Source organism: Sarcophilus harrisii, chromosome 5 (assembly GCF_902635505.1).
Source record: "Sarcophilus harrisii chromosome 5, mSarHar1.11, whole genome shotgun sequence".
In the NCBI taxonomy this organism is placed as follows: domain Eukaryota; kingdom Metazoa; phylum Chordata; class Mammalia; order Dasyuromorphia; family Dasyuridae; genus Sarcophilus; species Sarcophilus harrisii.
Genome location: NC_045430.1, coordinates 115439170 through 115452472, shown reverse-complemented (window position 1 = coordinate 115452472; position 13303 = coordinate 115439170). Strand labels below are relative to the sequence as shown.

Genomic DNA, 13303 nt, shown 5'->3' with positions numbered 1-13303 from the left:
CACCTCGTGAAATGTTGTCTTCCAATCCAAGGAATGAAAATATTTGAGGAATGTCAAACTTTCTATGGTCCTCAAAATTCTTCAGTCTCAAAGACCTTCTATTTCTTATCTCACTTCCCTTTAGAACAGTCATAGCACAAATTTATTTATTTAAGAGATAACAATTAGTTCAGATTCACTTAATCAGAAAGAACTCCTAGCTTCTATGCTATTTCAACATTCTACTTCCTCAGTGGAAAGATCATTGTACATATTTTATCCCACCCTCCTACCCCCAAAAAAGTTTATTAGATTAAATTTGGGGAATGAATATGTACAATATTCTATTATTACTCTTTCAAAAAATGAGACAGATATTTCATTTTTAAGATGATATCTGGATACAATATTTTATTTAATTTTTTATAAAACATGAAGTCTTTCTGAAGGCTAATAATATTTTCTTTATAAACATCTTATTGCATTTAAGATTATAGTCACCATTTCTTATATTTTACTGAGTCCTAGTCACATTATCTTGCCAGAAGAAAATTGTTTTCCAAATAAAAGAGATAGCTAGATGATATACTGGATAGAACAATTGACCTGCCATCAGGAAGTCCTGAACTTAAATCTAGCCTCAAACACTTACTATTGTGTTACCCTGGGAAAGTCATTCAACCCTGTTTGCCTCAGTTTCCTCTGTAAAACAATGTCAAATACAGTTTTTTATTCTTTGAATTAAATCAGTAAAAGCAAAAATGTATAATCTCTATTCCCCTCTTATCTATCCAGTCAGGGGAAGAAGCTAAAATCCTCATAGGCAAGTATCCAAGGACTAATCACAAAGGCCCCTAGAAGATGTCATAACAAAAATATCATGCAAAATGTAGGACTGGACAGTATACAGTAGGCATCCAGATCAGAAGAGATAAATGTAGTTCAAGACGTATTCAAACAGGACCAAAAGTAGTTGGAATAATTTCAAGGTGGACTGCAGTATCTGATGTACTTGGCCACATCTTCATAGACTCTCTCATAAAAAAGAATATTCCAGGCAATACATAAGCTTTTGTGAACCAAGGAATTCTAGGAAATGCATGTAAGTAGCACTTCTAGAGCTCTCAGTTCCTGATGATAAGGGGTTGAAAACTCACCAAAAGGCACTGGAAGCAGGACTCTGTTGCATTACCTATACTTGGTTCTGGGTCTCAGTTCCTGGATAGGAAGCAAGAACCTTGAATACAATTGTATGACAGAAAAGAGTACTGGCAGCTGATCATAGACAAGATTGTGGGCCAGGAGAGTAGTGACTACATTTCTCTATAAATCATACCACCTTGTAATAGCTTACAGATACCCAGAAACAATTTTGAAGATAGCAACATGAAAAATCTGATTCTCCCCTCAACCCCCAGAACAGAGCCTAATTTTAATAAAATTAAAAATCAAGAAAGAGGCTAGAAAAATGAATAAACAAACAAAAAAACAAAGGAATAACCTGACTATGGAAAGTTATTATGGTGAAGGTACGATCAAACAAACTCATAATAAGACAACAATATTAAGACAGGTACATTCTAAGTCTCAAAAAAGAAAAAAAGTGAATTCATCTCAGACTTCTCCCAAAAAATTTTCTAGAAAAATTCACAATGAATTTAAAGAATTAAATAAGAGGGTGGAGGAAAATTTGGGAAAAAAAAACAAAGAAATGAAAATGATGCAAAAAACCATGAAAAAAGTCAGAGGAGATGTGTGCATACACACACATACACACACACAATACTGAAGAAAATAACACCTTAAAAACAGAGTAGGTCAAAGGGTAAAAAAGGCACAAAAATCCATAAATGAAAATAATTACATAAAAATTACAATTGGGAACATGGAAGCTAATTACTTCCTGAGACACCAGGAAACAAGAAAACTATATGAAAATAAGGGAGAAAATAGAAGAAAATGTGAAGTGTGTCATAGTGTACTATCTGAGAAATATGATAAAAAAAAGAGCCTAGGCATCATCTTTCAAGAAATTATCAAGGAAAACTTCCCTGATATTATAGAAACAGAGAGTAAAATAGAAATAGAAAGAATACAGAAATCATTTCCTGAAGGAGATCTCAAATTGAAAACTCCCAGGAATATTAAAGCCAAATTGCAGAATTCCCAAATGATCATAAGGAAACAGTTCAAATATCATGAGCCACAAACAGGATAATACAACATTTAGTAATTTCTGCATTAATGACTAGAAGACTTTAGGATATTATAGTGTAGAAGACAAGGAGCTGGGATTTTAACCAAAAATCATCTACACAGCAAAACTGTATAATTCTTCAGGGGAAAAATTGACATTTAGGAAATAGAAGATTTTCATGCATTCCTGATAGAAAAAAAAAAAACAGAGCCTAATTAAAAATATTACTTTCAAATCAAGATACAAAAGAAATATCAAAAGGTAAACAGGAAAGTAAGATTAAATTGTTTATACTCCTACATGGGAACATGATACTATTAACACCTAAGAACTTTATCATTATTAGGATAGTTAGAAGGAATACATATAGATAGAGGGCACATTTATAATTTAGCTGTGATGGGATAATATCCAAAATTAAACAAATAAATGCATGAGAAAGAAAAGAAAAGGCAGTGGGGATGCAGAATGGGATAAATTATCTCACATAAAAATGTATGAAAGAACTGTTATAGTAGAGGAGATGATAGGGTGATGGAAAGCAATGCTTGAACCTTATTTTCATTGGAGTTGTCTCAAAGAAAGAATAACACACACACACACACACACACACACACACACTCAATTGGGTATAGAAATTTATATTACCCTACAGGAAAGTATGATGGTGGGATAAGAAAAGGGAAGGTGTGATAGAAGAAAGAAGGTGTGGGGGAGGCACTTATCAAAAGCAAACCAGGAGAATCTTTTAAAGAAGAATAGGATAAAAGGAGAGAGAGAGACATAAATGGGGAAAAGTAAGATTTTAAAAAATACTTAATAGTCATGACTGAATGTAGATGGATAGAACTCACCCATAAAATGAAAGCAAATAGCAGATTACATGATTCAGACAAAAAGGGTGATATCTACATCTTCTTTGGTTAGAAATCCTTCCCTTATCTAGAAGTAATTTATTCCATGCACCCTTATTTGCTTATGGTATCACCCTTTTTGTCTAAATAAGAATATTTATAGCAGTTTTTTTTTTGTGGTGGTAACGAATTGAAAATTGAGGGGATACCTGTTAAATGGGGAATGGATGAACAAATTGTCACATATGATTGTGATGGAATACTATTGTGCTACAAATAATAATAAGCAAAATGCTTTCAGAAAAACCTGAAAAGACTTAGAAGAACTAATGCTGAGTGAAATGAGCAGAACCAAGAGTACACTGTATACAGTAATAGTTATGTTGTACAATGATCCATTGTGTATGATAGCTATTATGACTAATACAGTGATGTAAAAGAATTTTAAAGGATTTGTGATGAAAAATGCTATCTTTCTCCAAAAAAAAAATTGATAAATTCTGAATGAAGACTATTTTAGGAAAGTCAAGAGACAGGGGTAAGTAAAAGGAAATCACAATCAAGGGAAGACAGACAGTGAAAAGGTACAGAACAGCTCACCATAATAAATATTTCCACTGATATTTGGATAATCTATGACTATTAAAACATTTTGATATTCTGTATTTCTGCAAAATATAGTGTCACTGGAAGAATACTGTCAATAAAAGTTGGGATTTTCTTAGAAACAGTTTGGAACCATTAAAAAGCACTTTATAATTCCCCAAAGTCAGTCAAATTTGTTCATGTCTTCCTATTGAACATTTTTTCTTGTTGATTTTTGTAGGATCTGTTCAAAATAAACATTCTGATAGATTGCCTATATAGGTTAACCATTCAACTGCATGTCACAGTCTAGACATGACATTATTCAGTCACCTTTTTTTTTTAATTTGAGTATAGTTAGAGGAAGCTCTCTTAGGCAATTATGGATTCCATTTTAGGGATTCTGAAAAATTCCAGGGATTAATACAATAAACCAAATGTCATAAGTAAATAGTAGTATCCATAGAATCTCACCATTTATAAGTAATTTCTTCAATTTGTACTGTTAATCATCCCTTCAATGATGGCAAAGTTGTTTTCCTTTGAATCATTAAAGTTGTCATGTAAATTGTTCTCTTCTGCTCATCTTATATCAGTTTATACAGGTGTACTGATTTTCATGTTAATTATTCTTCTCTGCAATGTAATGTTTCATTTCATTAACATGCCACAACCATTCTCCAACTATTAGGCCCCCACTGCATTTCCAGTTCTTGCTACAGCAAGAAAATGCTGCTTTAAATAATTTTGCACATAGAGGTTACGTTTCTTCTTTCCTTGACCATTTAAGAGCATCTACTTAATAGTGGGTGAATCACTGGATGAAAAGTATGTGCTATTAATTCTTTTAAAAAAAAGCTATATCTATAAAAATACTTCCTATGTTCCATGGGAAACAAAATGATGGAAAGGACCTTTTAAGCCACAGGGGTCCTCAAACTTTTTAAATAGGGGGCCAGTTCACTGTTCCTCAGACTGTTGGAGGGCCAGACTATAGTAAAAACAAAAACTTTGTTTTGTGGGCCTTTAAATAAAGAAACTTCATAGCCCTGGATGAGGGGGATAATTGTCCTCAGCTGCCACATCTGGCCCATCGGCCATAGTTAGCGGACCCCTGTTTTAAGGAGACATTTTATGACACCAAATCAATGTTTGCTAATTATCAAAAACAAGAGTGAGATCTTGAATTTTCTATATTTCAGTTAAGTGAATAGTAAAAATATAATCTATTATAGAATACTGTTTATGCAAATCTTCCTGTTTCCTTTTCAAAAATTACCTCAATGTGTATATCAAAGTCTTTTTAAATTATTTTTGTAGGTGAAAGTAGTCATCTAGATCCATAATTATTGATATGTTCTTGATCATCTATTTTTGGCATAAGAAATGTTTTTGGATTTTTTTCCCCCAAAATGAGAAGTTTGCTGTTCTCTTCTCTTTGAGATATCTTGAAAATCAATCTCTCAATGCCTTCAACTTTTCATCTCCCTCACAAGCCTCATCTGTATATAACTGATTTGATCCAAATGCTTCTTCCTTCTTTGTTTTTTTTCTAGTGATATGTCTACTTCTTTAGCTAACACATTAAATACTGTGATGCTAGGGTCAAAATGAGACTAAAGAAGAAAAAAAAGATTGCTATTGAAACTTTAAAGATTCTTGAATCATTTTTCATCTATTAGTGGTCCTATTTTAACTTTAAATTCTCTATGAATGATCTGATTTAATCTCTCCCCAAACTTACTACAAAATTGTTACTGTTTTTCTCTGTGTTTCATGCTATTTTATTACTTAATACTATCCAAATACCCAGAATTATTTATAGGTTTTATAAATGAGTTTATAAAACATGTTGCCCTTAGTTTTTGTGTTGATCTATTTAGTAAGAAAACCCTAAATACAGGGTTTTCTGGCTGTTAGACTTTCTAGGATCTTTTATCTTCATCGCTGCAAATGATTTGCATTGGTTTTAGAAAGCAACATTTGGTAATCGTTTTAAGTAAAATTCTAATTACTTTCCAAAACTAACTCAAATAATTTCATCATTTGTAGCTTTTTCTATAGTGACAACAAAACAAAACAAAAAATCCTAAAAACAAAGAATATTTCCATCAATTGAGAAATGGCTGAATAAGTTGTGATATATGAATATGATGAAATACTACTGTACTGTAACAAAAATGATTTGCCAAACTTCAACTTCATAGTATCTTTTTCACTTTCTAAGGAGGAGAAAAAAGTCTTTCCCTTCTTACTTAGAGGAGAAAAGAGAGAGAAAATGAGGATCAGAAAAAGGGGAAGAAAGAGGGGAAAAGATATCCAAAGATATTGAAGTAGTTTACCATTTCCTTCTCTAGCTTGTCTTACAAATGAAGAACCTGAGGCAAACAGATTTAAGTGACTTGTACAGGGTCCCAAAGGTAGCAAGTATTTGAGAATGGATTCCTTTCTTCCTAGATATCATTCCTTATACCTTCAAACCAAACAATGTTAGCACCATTCTCTGCATATCATGCTCTACACTACTCTTCCACTATAACATCTGAAATCTACTTTCCCCTTATGTCTTTCATACGTAACTTTATACTTCCCCTCAATGTTTTTGCATCTATTTACCATTTAATTTCCTATGTACATATTGTTTTCTCCAAAAGAATCAAGCTTCTAATGGTCTAGGGCAATTTCAATAGCCCAGGAAAGCTGCTACATTTAAACATAAAGATTCCCAAATTTCCAATATTTGAATGTCCACTGTCTAGACTATTATATACAGTTATCAACCAATCACAGAGCTGGTTCATAAGTAGATGGATCTTGGAAAGACAGTACATGTGAACAATTCATTTGGCCCAAATTTGAAAAAAAGGTAGTGAGCTGGATTGTCTTTGAAAATCTATAGTGTTATTAAAGATCCGAAGTTTCTTGTTCAAACAAAATCATTTATATTCATATATCTATATTTATATATTTATTTAATATTGTCAGTTAAAATAACAATAAATGGTAAAAATAAAGTTCAAGATAAAAATTAGGAAAGCTGAACTTCTAAATGCTAAATAGAAGCCTTTTATCTATGTATCAGAAAACAGTGAGAAACCACAAGAATGAACCAATATCACAAAACATGACATAATTTAGAATTATATAAAGTTAAATGGTTCTTATTCTTTTATTCAGCAATCTCATATTTTGACATATGCCTCAAAGACATAAAGGACAAAACAAGAAATACTGTATATAACAAAAAATTAATATCAACAAGTTTGTGTAGTAGAAATTAAGTATGTTAGGCACCTATTGATTTAGAAATGATTTTGTAAAAGGTACCCAAATTTTTTTAGGTCACAAAATACTTAGGGAACTTTTTCATGGTGCACTAAAGCCAAAATAAATGCTTAACAATTTAAGTCCAAACAAACTTCGTATGTATTTATATTCTAACAAGACAATAGTAATTTTAAAAATAACATACATAAATTAAAAGAAAAATGTTTTTATTTCATTCTTAAGTAACCACAGTTATTTACTAATGGAATATCTATACCTATGGACTTTGTACAACTTCTCAAACCTTGGAATCAGATTGGAAATCACCACCCTTATTTCTTATTCCATGTTGATTTCATGCAAAACTCTCTTTTTAATCACAGCAACCACTCCCATCCCCACCCCCAAAAAATAACTTTTGAAGCTATGTCATAAATAAGAAAGTATGAGAAATTAATGTCATAGCCAAAAGTACAATTAAACAAAAATATATCTCAAACATCCAAGAACAGCTTTGAAAGGAATGCTGTACAATCTAATGTTGTAATTGCAGGATTTGAATAAGTTTCCTTTGAAAATTTAAAACATCCGGGCCACGCCTCTATGAGTTCACTACGGCATGTTTGGGGAATTGGGGGATTTAAAAAACTAGTGTGTTAATATAATGGAATTTTGTGCCAAAATAAATGACTATTATCAAGAATTCAGGAAATAAAAAGATGTTAAGAACCGATATAAAATGACAAAAGCACAATTAGGGCAACTGATATAATTTCAATAATACAAATGAAGGCAACACTGAAAGCCAAAAAATATGTTTCATGCAATGAGCAAGGCTGATTGCAGATGACTATTGTGAGAACAAACTTCCTTCTTAGGAAAGCGAATATGGCACAAATGTGGAATGATATATACTATGTCTTGGCATTGGTCAGTTTTGCTTAGCTCATTTTCTTAGCTCTTATTTTGTATAAGAGGATATAACAGTGAGAAAGCAAATGTGTTATTTTTTTTTTAAAAATCAAATTTATAACTTCAAAAAGCACTTGTTAAAAGTAAATGAGAATAGAATTACTAGTAGGCACAGACTATCATTCCAATTAGAAGTAATGAGCTATGTGTGTATACTATTCCCTATTATACATCTTTAGAACTGCAAACAAAAAAGATAAATATGATGTTTAGATTCTATAACATTCCCAAGAACTCCATTATACTAATCATTTAAATCCTGCAATCCAAACTCAAAGTCTGATGCAACAATCAGAAAAATGTGAGTAATGATAAAAAGTAAAAATGAGTAGCTGACTTTTAAATGTAGTTATAGAATTTTATCTATCAGCTAATGCTATGGGGAAATGACAGGAAGCACCATGGAGTTAGTAAAACTCTGGTATATGTTAGAAAATGTGTGGGAAAAGAACAGAAGCACAGAAAAGGAAGGCAGAACTAAAGGCAGTACTCATAACTAAACTATGAGTCAAGTATGGGAATGAAAAGAGTAAAAGAACAGATAAGACCTGGGAGATTTCAATTACCATGCCTAAAAATTCAGAGCTCCCTTGAGATATTTTGAAATCTCAAATAAAGAAAGAGATGAGGTCTTTCCAAGATTTATTTTATTTTAATTTAATTCCAGTGCAATTGTACTTTTTTGCTTTAGGGATGGGAAGATAGAGAATGGGAAGAGTAGGGATATATCTACTGGATCAGATTTATGGTGATATGTCTCATAAGTGTTCATTTTTTGTTGTTTACTATTTTAGGAAAAAGGAGCTGAATCTAAGACATTTGGGGGGAGGGGAGGAATGATGTCCCATAACTGCTGAGATTTAGAAATGGAACATTCAGAATAATTTAGAGATAAGGAAAAAACTACAAATGGTTTATATTTTAATGTAGGCATATTGAAATATAAAATACTGATATTATTTGTTCAGATGAGACAGAGAAATATAAAATACTAGTATTATTTGTTCAAATGAGAGACGGACAGAGATGAAAAATTAAAGAAATGACTTAGGAAGATAGAATACCATTTGTTGATTATAAAATCAATCCTAGGCTTTCATTTGCCAAACTTTGACTTCACAGTATCTTTTTCACTTTCTAGGAAAAAAAAGTCTTTCCCTTCTTAATCACATGGAAGTATTGGAAGCAACACGCTAAAAATTAGGCACTTGTTGCCAATTAAATCTGTAATACAGCTGCACACTTTTAAAAGAGCAGCTGCTGAAGAACTAAAAGAACATTCTTTGCATCAAACAACAAAACATTCAAAAACATAGTGACATCTGATTAAATGGATATTAGCTCCATATGAGGCTTGCACACATTCCTTCATATAAACACTCACTTCTCTTTTTCATCAGCAATGGAGAAATATTTTATATGATTGTCACAATTTTTTTTGCCAGTTTTGCCCAGTGAGATTTAATTTGTATCTTATTTTAATCTGAATCATATCTAAACTAGCTTGAATATTAGAGTCAGAGAGACAGAGCCAATCTGAGAGACCAAGAAAGTCAATTTCCCCAACCTGGTGATTTCATCAGTGTAGAGATTATTCAGTGAGCAAGCTTCCTCTACTGATGCAGATTAGTAACTGGTCTGCAATTTCTAACAGTAAAATTGTCTGGGATAAGAAGTTTGGGGTCCTGTTCAGGTTAACATCACCAGTATACGTTAAAGGCAAGATTGATAGGCTCTCTATTCCTTAAGAATGCGACTCGAATGGATAGATTATAGTAAAAGTTCTTTGTGTCAGAACAATGTCTGACTTTTTGATGTATTGGTTATGTTTGACCTGTAATTGACGCTGCTAACCTCTGCCCAGATTCTGTTTATTAAAAAGAATCAGGGGATTAAGTATCTAGACAGTTATGCTCTGCACTTTATAATAGGATGGGAGATAGAATGGACATAGGATGCAAAGGGAATAAGCAATTATATAGTATCTATCATGTGTGCCAGGCATTGTACTAAATACTTTTTAACTTTTGTTTATTTATTTATTCACTCATTTATTTATTTAATAGAGATAACTAATTTGATTAAGGCATATTGGGGAAAAATGCTAAACTTTTGCATCGTAGGTCTGGCAGTAGTTGCTTCTTCAATTTAGGGGTGTATGCTTTGGATATTTATCTGATTAGAAGTTTGGCTAAAGCCTGTCATCCTCTTCCTTCCATGCTATGTTTCAGTGGAGCTTATGTACCTGGACCTTGTGTAGCAAAGTATGTAACAAAAGCAGCTTAACTCTATAGGATATTTACAGGAACCTACAGAATCAAAATTAATAAAGTCAAAATATATTAAAACTATCACACAGGGTTCATGCCTGCAAGTCTTCTCAGAGTAAACGAGTCTGTAAGCATGTCTAGAAACCAGGATCTCCAGACACAGTTCATTCCACTGGCTATTCCCATCCAATTTATCTTTTGAAAATTGGTAGATCTAAAACTAGATCTTTACCTATAACAGATTTTTAACTGTAATAGATCTGTAACTACCTTTTGGCTAGGACAAATTCAGTTCAAGGAAAAGAGGGGTTGGAAGTTCAGAGAACATTCCAAATTCAACTTTAGACATATTATACCAAAGAAGAAATAGTCTTTTCCCAGAAAATCCAGTCAGGATGGGGAAAACAGAGGGAGGGAAAAGAGGGGGAAAAGACTCAAAGACAGATGTAATGATGAGTAGATAGGGGACAAGTGGTGGGAACCTGGGGGCAATTGTGCCACAAGCCAGTAGAAGACACCATGAAGACAACCTGTCCTGTGTAAGAAGCATGGGAGAAAATATATCTTCACTTCTCAGCAACTTTTCTCCCAACCTTATCCCAATATCAGCAGCCTGAGCCACAATCTTGATCACTCTATCTAATTATAGCACTGTGAATAGATGGATTTTGAAATCTGGCTATCTTATCTAAATTGTGTATATTGCTTCAGTGCCTAGTACCTTTCTCTGTAAACAATGGATACTTAGTAAAAGTTTGTAGTAGTGTTTTGTGGTATTTATACTGAATATATTGAAGCAATGAAGCAGAAATAAAAAAGGAAAGCCATAAATCATGAATCTGTGAATATATATCTATATATGTTTTTTGTGTGTATGTATACATATATATGTTTAGCCCTTCCATATTTATTAAGCATTTTACTACCAGCATCATGCCATGCTTCAGTTTCTACCTCTAACCTGGCTCTTTAGCTGCATTGTGAACATGCTTATTGATGTTTATCATAAGTAGCACAAATAAGCCCAAATGAGACTCATCACTTTCCAACCATCTTCATACCATGCATATATATTATATTTTCTCCCTTTAAGAAGGAAACAATAAGAAAAAGGGAAAAGGTAAAAAGGATTGTAAGTTTTTTCGCCTGGGTAACTGGTTTAAATTGACACTATCAATAAACATAAAGTGAAAAAGATGAGCATGTGTTCTGTTGGAGTTTTCTTTTTCTGTTGGGGGGGGGGGGAGAGGAGATGATGATAAGAATTCAACTCTAGCTAGTTGCATGGAATTTCAGGTGCTAGGGAAATATCTACTAGAGATAAACTCTAAGGTAGAAAAGGAGGGCTAGTGTTCAATATTTTTATTGTATTGCATGTGTCATCTTACAAGCACATCACACATTACCTCACCTGTTTTTTAAATCGTCCACTGATTCTGCTCATCTCTTCCCAACTTCAGAAAGAACAAAGGTGTTCCTTGGAAAGACAGTGAAAGATATGGCACAACTGCTTTCTACTTGGGACAGGAAACAACAGCAATAGCTCATTTGGCAGATGAACTCACAAAATTTACTAATTTTCCATGTTGGAAAGAAATTCAGAAGCTATCTAGTTCAACCCATACCTAGAGAAGATTTCCTTCTAAAATATCTAATACCAAGCCAATTTTTATATGACAATTTCTACAGAGTACAGAGGGGGAATCCACTACCTCCTGAGCTAACTTATTAACTTTAATTATTGTTAGGTTGTTTTTTCTCCTTACATCAAGCCAGAATTGACTTTCTTGTAATTTCCCCCACTTATTCTGGGGCCAAGAACAAAGTGAAACAAAATTCTACATCATAACTCTTCAAATATTAGACAGTTATATATTTTCCCAAATATGTAAAGCATGATCTCAAGGCCTTTTGTCAGCCAATTCAACTCAGACATCTTTCTAATTTATCAATGTTAATCCTAAAATATGGTGTGTTCTTTTGAGGGGCTAAAGGGAGAGTGAGGGAGTGGGGACTGGGAGAGGGGCTGTTAGATAGAAAGTCACAAAGAAAGCTATTAAAAAAGAAAGATCTTCACATAAAAATCCCAGGCGATTTCAAATTATTCAACATCACACACACACACACACACACACACACACACACACACACACACACACGAGTTGTATTGATAATTTTAAAGAAAGCTGAATTACTACTTACTTTAGCAATATAGCCTAAAGACAACTGAGCCTTTCCATTTAACTTGCAGCTGAAACATCTTACATATGTTGTTTTACAAATAGTCTGGGAGCTCACATTTTAGTCAGTATCTCCAATTCTTTCTACAATGCATTGCACATGGTAAAGACCTCATAAATGTTTTTTCATTCATTTGCTAATAATTAAGTCTTGCCTATCACAAGATTTTCATCGTTCAATTACTTGAGGTTTTTTGGGTTTTAAGTTTACTGGATTTTCTCTCTTCTTTCAGTATTGAACTGCTTTAGTTTCAATATTTATAAAATTGGTTTAATATTTTGTTATTTGATGTTCAACTACTAGTATGCAGAATTTTTCAAAAGGAACCATCAGTGGTGAGAATCTACTAAGTAATTCCAGTTGCTAATGCCTCTTGTCCAAGCTATCTCACTGTAATTTGAATCTCCTTCCAACCACAAAATGTGCCACATTAGCCAAAAAATACACATTTTACAAAATGTGCTTACATTTGGAGGTACAAGCTCCAAAGACCTAGAAACTATTTAAGCATTACAATGAGCAACTAAAAATTATTTTTCTCCACTTATACTATCTCCCTATATGTCCTGATAGCTATATTGCATAAATCAGGTATAGAAGAAACCAGAAGAACACAGTTTTTCAAAAAACAACAACAAAAACAAGCTAGGGTAAATCAGTTTGGCTTACCAGAATACAAGATGTAAAAGATTTAGATATAAAAAAAAAATAATAAGGTCGCAGGCACAAGTAAGATTCAATGTTATAATTCATTCTATAGAAGGCAGAATTTTAATAGTTCTTCACTATTCACATTTGGTCCCCATGATAGCTAATGTGGCAACATGTTTACCCTAGAATCCTGGTATATGTTTTAAAATGATTGCCTAACACTACCTGTCTGTTAATTTCTTTTAAAAAAAATAAATCATTTAATTTATTTTTTCAGTTATCAAATT

At 32.7% G+C, this 13303-nt stretch overlaps 1 protein-coding gene across 1 annotated transcript in view; it reads right to left on the bottom strand.

Annotated features, from left to right (window-relative positions):
- The window catches only part of PDE3A (phosphodiesterase 3A), a 313468-nt gene that overhangs the window by 182110 nt on the left and 118055 nt on the right, over nucleotides 1-13303 (bottom strand). The gene's annotated exons all lie outside the window — the stretch shown is intronic.